The sequence below is a fragment of the Belonocnema kinseyi genome, chromosome 10 (genome assembly GCF_010883055.1).
Source record: "Belonocnema kinseyi isolate 2016_QV_RU_SX_M_011 chromosome 10, B_treatae_v1, whole genome shotgun sequence".
NCBI lineage: Eukaryota > Metazoa > Arthropoda > Insecta > Hymenoptera > Cynipidae > Belonocnema > Belonocnema kinseyi.
Genome location: NC_046666.1, coordinates 9,568,186 through 9,579,417, shown reverse-complemented (window position 1 = coordinate 9,579,417; position 11,232 = coordinate 9,568,186). Strand labels below are relative to the sequence as shown.

The window sequence follows — 11,232 nt, the reverse complement described above, 5'->3', positions numbered from 1 at the left end:
ATAATTTTCAACAAAAAAAATTAATTTTCTATTAAAAAATACTATTTTCCAACAAAATAGTTGAAATTTCAATTATAAAAAAAATGTTTTCGTCAAAATTGTTGACTTTTGAACTAGAACAGATAAATTTTCAACAAAAAATGGAATAGTTAAATTTTGAATTAAAGAAATTACTTTTCAACCAAACTGATAAATATTCAACTGAAATGATTAATATTTAACCTGAATACTCGAATTTTTAACCGAAAAGAAGAATTTTTAAACCAGAAGATTAATTTAAAAACAAAACAAACTAATTTAAAAAAGACGTTTTTTTCAACGAAATAGTTGAATTTTCTATTAAAAGATGATAAATTTTGATCTAAATTCTAAAATGTTGAACTAGAAAAGTTCAATTTAAAAAAAATGGAATAGGTAAATTTTCAATCAAATAAATTGATTTTCAACTAAAATGATGAATCTTCAATTGGAATAGTATAAATTTAATCCAAAAAGATGATTTTTCAACAAAAATGATACATATTTAACATGAATATTTGAATCTTTAACCGAAAAGAAAAATGCTTAAACCAAAAGATTAATTTTCAAACGAAAAACATTAGTTTTTTTATTTGAAAATACAATTTTTCAACAAAATAGTTGAATTTTCAATTCAAAAAGAGAAATTTTTATCAAAATTGTTGACTTTTGAACTAAAAAAGATAAATTTTCAACTAAAACGATAAACATTTAACCTCAAAATGTGAATCTTAAACCGAAAAGAAGATTTTTTCATCTAGAAGATTAATTTTCAAACAAAGCAAATTAATTTTAATTGGAAAATACTATTTTTCAATAAAATAGTCGAAATCTCAATTATAAAAAAAAATTTTTTATCAAAATTGTTAACTTTGGAACTAGAACAGATAAATTTTCGACAAAAAATGGAATAGTTGAATTTTCAGTTAAAGAAATTAATTTTCAACCAAAATAATACATTTTCAACTAAAATCATAAATATTCAACCAGAACATTTGAATTTTAAAGCTAGAAGATTCATATCAAAACAAAACAAATTAATTTTCAAAAATACGGATTTTCAACGAAATAGTTGAATTTCTATTAAAAAAGACCAATTTTCATCTAAATTATAGAATTTTGAACTAGAATAGTTCAACTTTAAACAAAAAGTGGTATAGTTAAATTTTCATTTAAAGAAATTGATTTTCAAACAAACTGGTAAATTTTCAACTAAAATGATGAATCTTCAATTGGATTAGTTTAATTTTAAACCAAAAAGATGAATTTTTAATTAAAATGATAATTATTTAACATCAATATTTGAATCTTTAACCGAAAAAAGAATTTTAAAGCGAGAAGATATATATATTTTTTAATACTATTTTTCAACGAAATAGTTGAAATTTCAATAAAAAAAATTTTTCAACAAAATTTTTGACTTTTGAAATAGAACAGATCAATTTTCAACAAAAAATGGAATAATTAAATTTTGAGTTAAAGAAATTAATTTTCAACTAAACTGATGAATTTTAATTTCAAACTTTAAACCGGAAGAATAATTTGAAAACAAACCGAATTAATTTTTAAAAACTACGGGTTTTCAAGGAAAATCCGTATTTTAGTTAAATTTTCAATTCAAGAAATTGATTTTCAACCAAACTGCTGAATTTTCAACTAAAATGATCAATTTTCAATTGGAACCGTTTAATTTTAATCCAAAAAGATGAATTTTTAAATATAATGATAAATATTTAATCTTAATACTTTAATTTTTAACCGGAAAGAATGATTTTTAAACCAGAAGAATAATTTTCAAAAAAAAATTTTTTATTGAAAAATACTATTTTTTAACGAAATACATTAAACTTCAATTTTAAAAACAAATTTTAATTTGTTGACTTTTTAACTAGAACAGATAAATTTTCAACAAAAAATTGAATAGTCAAATTTTCAGTTAAAGAAATTAATTTTCAACTATACTGATGAATTTTGAACTAAAATGATAAATCTTCAATTGGAATAGTTTAATTTTTTACCAAAAAGATTATTTTTAACCATAAAGATAATTTTCTACAAAAAAAGGTGAATTTTTCACAAAGTTCATATATTTTCAAACAAATAATAATCCAAGTTCTAAATTAAAAATATGAATTTTAACAAAATAGTTGAATTTTCATTGAAAAAATATATTTTCAACAAAAATAGAAAGGTTAAATTTTCGGTTAAAAATCAAATTCTTAAAAAAAGAAATACGGATTTTAAGCAAAATAATTTAATTTTTACTTTAAACATTGACTTTAAACAAAGTAGTTACATTTTCAATCAGAAATGAATTTTCAGTTAAAATTATGAATCTTTAACAAAAACATAAATGTTCAAAAAGAGGTTAACTTTCAAACAAATAATTTTATTTCAAACCCAACAGATCAATTTTTAACTAGAATGATAGATTTTTAACTTTAATACTTATATTTTTAACCAAAAAGAAGAATTTTTAAACAAGAAGATTAAGTTGCAAAGGAACAAATAATTTTCTACCAAACAAAATAAATCATTTTTAATAAAATATATGTATTTTGAACGAAATAGATGAATTTTAAATTTAAAAAGACAAACTTTCATCCAAATTGTTGAAAAACTTTTAAAAAATTTTATATATTTATAAATAAAATGAGATATATATATATATAAATAAATATATAAATATAATAAAACAAATAATAATAATATTTTCATAAATATTAATAATTTATTAAATAATATTAAATATTAAAAAGAACAATAAATAATAATTGTTGGTTAGACGCTCGGACTTCAACTTAGAGGTCTGGGGTTCGATCCCCGAGCCGGTACCTCTGGAAATTTTTCTATGTACCTTTACTGAGGCTCTGGTGGTTCGGAACCCACCTTAAGTTGTAGGCTCCCCATAGTTTACATGTTGGGCAGTAACCATCTTAAGCCCGTGACAAAAATTAATTGTTCAAACAATTAATTTTCTAAATATAATATAAAATATAAAAAGAAAATTTAAAAAAAAATTTAGTTGACGGAATTAATTATAATCCAAACTGATGAATTTTCAATTAAACTGATAAATCTTCAACTGGAATAGTTGAGTTTTATGAAAAAAAAAATAATTTTGAAACGCTAAGATTAATTGTGTACAAAAATCCGAATTTTTCACAAAGCAGATAAATTTTCAAACAAATAGTTTAATTTATGAATAAAAAATATTAATTTTTAACGCAATATTTGAATTGCCATTCAAAAAAAATTTTTTTTTATACAAAAAGGAATAGTTAAATTTTCAGTTGAAAAAAAATTAATTAAAAAAAAAATGAATTTTCAGCAAAATAGTTCAATTTTCAACCAAAGTGATGAATATTCAAATAAAATCATGAATTTTCTACTGGAATAGTTAAATTTAAAACCGAAAAAAGAAATGTTCAACTAAAATAATAAATATTTATCTGGAACACTTGAATTTTTAACCACAAAGATAAATTTGTAAACAAGAGGATTAATTTTCTACCAAATAATACAAATTTTAAACAAAATTTATGAATTTTTAATTATAAAAAAAAGAGAATAGTTTAATTTTAAGTTAGAGAAATAAGTTTTTAACCAAATGACATCAATTTTGAGCGAAAAAGATTAATTTTAAACCAAAAACATTATACGTCCATACAAAAAGTTCGACGAAAAATAAAATACTTAAATATTAAGTCAAAGAAACTAATTTTTCACCAAATAAAGATAAGTTTTCAACAAAATATATGAATTTTCATAAAAATTTATAAATAAATGTTCAAGAAAAAAGAGAATAATTCAATTTTAAGTTAGAGAAATCAGTTTTTAACCAAATCACATAAATTTTCAACGAAATGGATGAATTTTCAACCAAAAACATTACATTTTCATAAAAAAATCGACGAAAAATAAAGTAAATAAATTGTAAGTCAAAGAAACTAATTTTCTACCAAATAAAGAGAAATTTTTAACAAAATATATGCATTAGAATTTTTTTTTTAATTTCTATAAATTTCCGGAAATTTTTGGTCATTAATATTAATTTTACAGATAAATATGGTAAATTGTCATACATGATCCAGAATTCAATTTTTAATATTTTTATAAATTTCCGGAAATCTATGAAAATGTTTTGTAATTTATGGTAATATTACAGGTAATTTATGGTAACTGACCATAAATTGCCTAAAACTCCATTTAAAGATGTATATTAATTAAGGGAAATTTATGGAGATTTTTGGCCATTTATGGCGATTTTACAGGTAAATATGGTAAATTATTGAATTTAAAAAATTTTTTATTGAATTTTCAATTTAAAAAGACAAATTTTCATCTAAATTGTTCAATTTTCAACTAGAAAAAATCAATTTTCAACAAGATGAATTTCCCACCATAAAGATTAATTTCGCTAAAATTTGCTACCAAAAAGCCGAACTTTTCACAAAGTAGACACATTTTTAAACAACTAGTTTAATGTATAAAAAATATAAATTTGCAACGAAACAGTTGAATTTTCTTCCAAGAAAGATAAATTTTCAATCAAGAATAAAATGGTTGAATTTTCTGTTAAAAATGCAATTCTTAACAAACCAACAAAACAAAGGATTTTAAGTAAAATAGTTTAATTTTCAACTGGAATTAGTTAAAAATATTTTGATAAATCTTGAGCAAAAAAAAGTCAACAAGCAAGTAATTTTATTTCCAACCTAAAAGATGAATTTTTAACTAAAATTATAAATATTTAATTGGACGATATAACTAATGCGATGATATTAAAAGAAAAATCAAATTGGCATATTCTTGATAACAATGAAAAATCTTTAAAATGCAGGCTCTTTCGAAAACACGCTACCCTTAAATAAAAAATTAATATCTCGTCGATTTTTTTAGCCGAAAATATAATTTCTTATTAAAAATTTTCATTTTCATCTAAATAGATGCATTTCTTACTAAGCATTTTCAAAGAAAAAACTGGTAGGACATAAATTTTCTACTAAAATGATGAATTCTCCACCAAAACAATGATTTTGTAACAAAATAGTTCGTCTTTTAACAGCAAGAATTTTAAAAATAAAAAAGAGAAATTTTCAACAAAATTTTTCGATCCTCAACCGAAATAGGTAAATTTTTAAGCAAGCAATTGAAATCTTAACTAAAAGAAATTGAAGTTTCTACAATGATAAACAAATTTTTATTTAAAAAAATCGTTTTTCAAGAAAGTAAAGAAAATTCCACCAAATTGTTGAATTTTCAAGCCAAAAAGAGGAATTTGTACAAAGCAGTTAAATTTTTAACCAAGTAGTTGAATTTTCTGAATAGTTGAATTTTGTACCAAGATAGTTAAACTTAAAAAAAAATTAACCAAAATAGTTGACTTTTTAACAATATGATTGAATTTTTGACGAATTCGTCGAATTTTAACCAAATAATTAAATTTGAAGGAAAAAAATGAATGTTCCGCCTTAAATATAATAATAAACTTTTCAACCAAAAGGTATGAAGTTTCAACGAAATGTAGTTCGATTTTATTATATTGAATTCTAATGATTTAGTTTGCATTTAATTGAAAAACAAGAAAAGAAATGAAAAAAGGAGAAAATGGAAAAGACTGTAAAGCCTTTTCCGCCTTGATATTTAATATTTTGAAAATCATGTGAAATATAATATTTAAATAAATCTTTAGTAAAAAAAACATTTTTTTATGTAAAAAAATCAAGTTCATGCTATTTTGTTCTGGTTGTCGAAGTGACGCATGCGCAGAACGAAAATATATTAAAATTGGGAGCACTGATTGTTGACAATCTTTGGAACAATCAAAGCTATCAGCTGTTTTGAAAGCCGACAGTAATAAAATATTATAAAGCTTTTAATCCGATTCACATACAACTTTCGGTAAGTTAAAAATACCCTCAATTTAGTGAACAATTTTATGTAATATGTTAGAGGTTAGGCTATGATCGCGTACCGAAATTATGGTACGAATATATATAACGAATTGTCGTACGAGAAAAATTTATTCATAGAATTTTTATCAACTTTAGCAAGTGTTGTGATTATTCAAGTATCTGCAAAAAGTTTAAAAATTATTTATTAACAGTTGACTACTTTAAAAAAACAAAGTTAAATAAACAGCCAAATATAAATAGTCAATTTAAATAAAAGTAATTTAAATAAATAAATTTAAATAGCCAATAAAAATAGGCAAATAATCAATTTGTTATTTTTTTCAAATGGCGAAATCCATGAGATACTCAAAACTTAACAGCGGTCAATGATAATTCGGTTTTGAGCTTTTAAAAATGCTCTCAGAATATTTCCACGTCACCGAAAAGGGTTCCATGGTTGTGGGATATGCGGTTACTGTCTGATTTTTTGAAACAAATCGGATAAAAGCTAAAAAATGAGAGTAAAGCGGTTAAGAAAAATGTACGAATGGAGACCAAAGCGACTGATAACTGTTCGGCGCTGATCAATCAACGTTATTTGAACGTATTACCAAGCATGTGTACTGTCGGTAAAGCTGCTCTTGGCGGCAATTTTAAGGGCATGTGATACATAGAAAATTGTCGATTTTACCAGTTTTAGGTTCCCCCGGATTTTTTTTCTAGAATAATAAATATTTTGTCTTAAAAATTTGGGAAATGATAGCGAACATGCTTACGGACGTCGCCACACACTTTTTTTGTAGGTTAATTAAAAATAGTTTTAATTTAGCAAAATGTGATTCATTTTCATAGCGCTTAGGAAATAGTATCGATTTTCTCAGTGTTAGATTCCCCTGGCTTTATTCCTAGGATAAGAAATATTTTGCCTTCAAAATCTGGGAAATGATAGCGAACATGCTAAAATGTACATAAAATTTTTATTTAGCACAATAATTTTTTTTTGTTATCCCTCAAAAAAAGAGTCCGTGGACGCCCGTTATGATATTTTATGGCATCTCCGAATTCAGTTTTAAAAAATTTTCATTTTTGTGGAAAAAAGCCGGGGAAACTGTAAGTATCACATGCCCTTAAGTTAGAATAAAAATGCGATTTGTGTTCTTTATATTGTAATTATTTCTTGACATGTATATGTCATATTTTAGAATATTTAAAAATATTTATTTTTCAAATTTTTTAAAAATATTTCAATGAATTTTCAATTCATTTTTGTAATTTAAAGGAATTTCAACGAATTAAGAAAATTGTAGCGGGGTTGTTTAAAAAAACTCCAAAGTACCTTAATAATATTTAAAAGATGTCGAGGGTTCTCAAAATAAAATATCTTATTCAAAATTATTCAAATTCCTTCGCAATAGTAAAACTGTGAAAAATGATAGAAGGATGCCGCCGTGAACTCGCTGATAATAATTGATAATAATTTTTCAAGTTAAAAAATATATTATTTATTGATTTATTTACATATATTGATGTGTTGTAACGTGCAACAGACATATTGAAATAGCGCATTACGTAGAATGGAATGAATAAGGTGCAGATTTTTTAATTAAATTAAATAATTCAATTAATTAAATAATAGTAGTAATAATACAACAATTAATTTTTATCATTGAATCTCTCCGAGTGAACTGTCTCAATATCTAAGAATAGTAAATCTGCGAATCAGGGTGTAGAAAATAGTTTGTAAGAAGTAAGCGCCGGTAATTTAGTTATTTGCTAATTTAAAAAAAAAATTTCCTGCGAAAATGGTTCCTAAATTTGACGGCTGCTGTGTAGAATAATTAATTAATTGAATTACTTAAATAAATGAATTGAATTATTTAATTAAATTAATTCAATAATAGTCGTAATAATACAACAATTACTTGTTTACACTTGATTTCTCCGAGTGCACTGTCTCGATATCTAAGAATAATGAATCAGAGCGTAGAAAATAGTTTGTAAAAAGTAAGCGCCGATAATGTACTTATTTGCTTATTTGTTGCAAATTTTTCCTGCAAAAATTTGTTACTAAATTCGACGTCTACTGTGTACAATAATTTCTATTATATATCTCGATATTGAAACGACGAACGTTTTTAAATTTCTGCAAAAATCTGCAGATATTGTAATTAAGCGAGAATAGGCTGTATAATACTTACCTTATTCATACGATTCTACGTAATGCGCTATTTCCATATGTATTTTTCACGTTACAATACAACAATATATGTAAATAAATCAATAAATAATACATTTTTTAACTTGAAAAATTATTATCAGCGAGTTCACGGCGGCATCCTTCTATCACTTTTCACAGTTTTCCTATTTCGAAGCTAAGTAAGACATGTCAAGAAACAATTACAATATAAAGAATACAAATCGCATTTTTATTCTAATTTAAAATTCCCGCCAAGAGCAGCAGCCTTACCGACAGTATACATCCTTGAGAGTACGATCAAGTAACGTTGATCGATCAGCGCCAAACAGTTACCAATCGCTTTGGCCTCCATTCGTACACTGCGTACAGTCCCATGTTAAAGAATATGAACCAGACTCATCTCTGCATGAACTTAGTAAAGTAACGTAGTGGCGCCATCTATCAAAGATAGAACAAACTACAGCTCTAATCCGGCAACCCCTTCGCCCCGCTCGTCCGCCATACCATGCAAATTATAATATATTTTTTTATTTAGATTTACAGGAAGAATAATTTACGTAAACAAACCATTTTATGCAATATAAAAAAACATGAAATAGCGCATGATAATAAATTAATCGAGATTTTTTGATATTGCATGAAATGGTTTGCTTGTGTAAATTATTCTTCCCATAATTCTAAATGAAAAAATATTTAAACAGAGACATTAAGCCCAACACTTGAGTACCACTCCGAACAGATCGGTCTCTTTTTCAATTTAAAAATAAAAATAATGTAAATTTGTTTCAAACAGAAAGTGTAAATAATTTGCAGACGTGATTAATATAATCACTCACTCGTTATTTACATACCCGCCATGTTCCTATATTCCTGATCTTCCCCTTCTACCACACAAGCATCAACACAGACGCCACCTAGGGGAGATAGAAATCACTAAAACTCGTTCACGTTTTAGCCTTAAGACTGTACCTAGAACCTTAACGTAATTTAAAAGAAAAATGTCATCACATCACTATTTTTTCAAACAAATAGTCATTTTATGCAAAAAAACAAATATAGTCAATAATTATAGTCAATAAAAATTTGAAAATTAAATTCGTATCCTTATGAATTTATGAAAAAATTTCTACTTTTGATCAAGAAAATAAGAATCTATTAGCTAGCAAAGTCTTGTCGCTATCAATAGACAGCAATTTGATGATCCTTTAAAAAAAATTAACAAAAGCATTATTCGGATATTTTCCAACATTTCTACTTTATCCTTTTGACGTAAAGAACTATTTAAAACTGATTCCCAAATTTTTCTTAGCGGCTTTAATTACGCTCTATTATTATTATTATTATTATTATTATTATTATTATTATCGAAATGTTGTCACAGGCTTATACTGCCCAACATGTCGAAGGCATTTTTGTTTAGAGTTGGATTTTTTATTTGATAATTTTTGCACGGGGCTATCCCGGTATATATCATCAGTCACGGACGCATTTTTATAATGCAATCAAGTGATCTGATGAGAGCAGTCTGCCCAGACATATTAGACAAAGTCTGGTTTTTACCCCGTCATTGACGAACTGGATTGCAGTCAAGTATACGATGGGGGGGGGGGCTACAGCTTAAGGTGGGTTCCGAACCACCAGAATCTCGGTAAAGGTACATTGAAAAATTTCTAGAGGTACCGGCTCAGGGATCGAACCCCGGTCCTCTGAGGTGAAGTCCGAGTGCCTAACCAACTGAGCCACCGAGGCTCCTGATTATTATTATTTTTTTTATTGCATCCTTTTTCCTTGTTTGTTTCAAACTTCGCACTTTCATAATAGAGACGCACCAATTCCTCTTTCATTGTGGTATCCCAATTGATGCTCTCCCACGGTATTTCTGTCGAGGTGGTTGGCTGCAAACAGCTGGTGCTAGCCAAAGCATCCTCAGCAGGCACAGTTGATGTTCCACTGCTTACCGTTTGTCGCAGATGTTCTTGCTGGTCAGCTGTTTGATTAGTGAGATCTGCCTGTCCATCTCGCAGCTCACCATCGCCACCGTCCCTCATGCTGTGGCTCCCAGCGGTGGCTCCAGGGGCGCCCCGACGATCCTCGGGAAGCGACAAGCGTTTCAAAATCTTTAATATATTCTCCATTTTTCATTGATGGGTTTTGGTGTTCTACTTAGTCCCTCTCCTCTTCGTTATCAGCCTATTTGGCATGGGAAACCCTGTCAGTAGCAATGCTACCTCCAACGTTGCCGTCAAAGTCATGAGAGGAGAGCTCAAGCCCTACCGCGACATCAACGCGGAACACCTTCGGTAGGGGGAACACCTTCAGTAGGGGGAACACCTTCGGTAGGGTTATTATTATATGTTTTTATTAAACTTTTACTCGGGTAAACCCGGTGATACATCATAGCCACGGACTAAGTCAAGTGACTGATGAGATTAGAATGTTAAAACTTAATTCAAATAATTTAATGCGATGGTTGAAACCTCCTGCGATGATGTTGTAGGTATACAATTACGAGCGGCCACGAGCTTTGGAGGTGACAACAGTCACCTCTGGATGCTTTCTTAGAGCTACCATCTGCCACTCCACGTGTTTTTAGTCGCTCGCTTCCTGATGATCAAGAAAGTTTCTTACAATGCGACAGGTGTTTAATAAAACCGCCTTCTGAGCTGCTGCCAATACCCTACTGACTCCTAAATGTTCAAGATGTTCAGTGCATCTTGCGTGCACATTGCCTGTAGCCGAAATCACAATGGGATGAATGGATTCATGATTCACATTCCTCCATATGGTCATCACTTCATGCCTTAACTCGCTATACTTGTGGATCTTGGTTGCATAGGTTGACTGCAAATTTCGGTTAAGCGTCCAAGCAATGTAGATGATGTAGACTCTTCCACCTTTTTTTTTCTCGCATCACGATGTCAGGTTGATTGGCCCGGATGTAATGATCCGTTTGGATAGTAACATCCCAATATAAGATGTAATCTTCGCTCTCTAAAACGGGCATTGGAATGTATCTACAGAAGGGCACCCATTCTTTTAAGAGTCCTAGGTTTAGGGCAAGTTGTTGATGTATAATGCCCGCTACATCATTATGTCTGTGCGTATATTCTCTCTGAGCCA

The 11,232-nt window shown here is 27.6% G+C and overlaps 1 protein-coding gene across 1 annotated transcript in view; it reads left to right on the top strand.

The window, feature by feature from the left end:
• Window positions 1-5,860: 5,860 nt before the first annotated feature.
• Window positions 5,861-11,232, top strand: part of LOC117181727 (ankyrin-1-like) — an 18,425-nt gene continuing 13,053 nt past the window's right edge. Inside the window, exon 1 of the mRNA XM_033374680.1 lies at window positions 5,861-5,922. The gene's annotated coding sequence lies outside the window, so the exon portion shown is untranslated. The remainder of the gene's footprint in view (window positions 5,923-11,232) is intronic.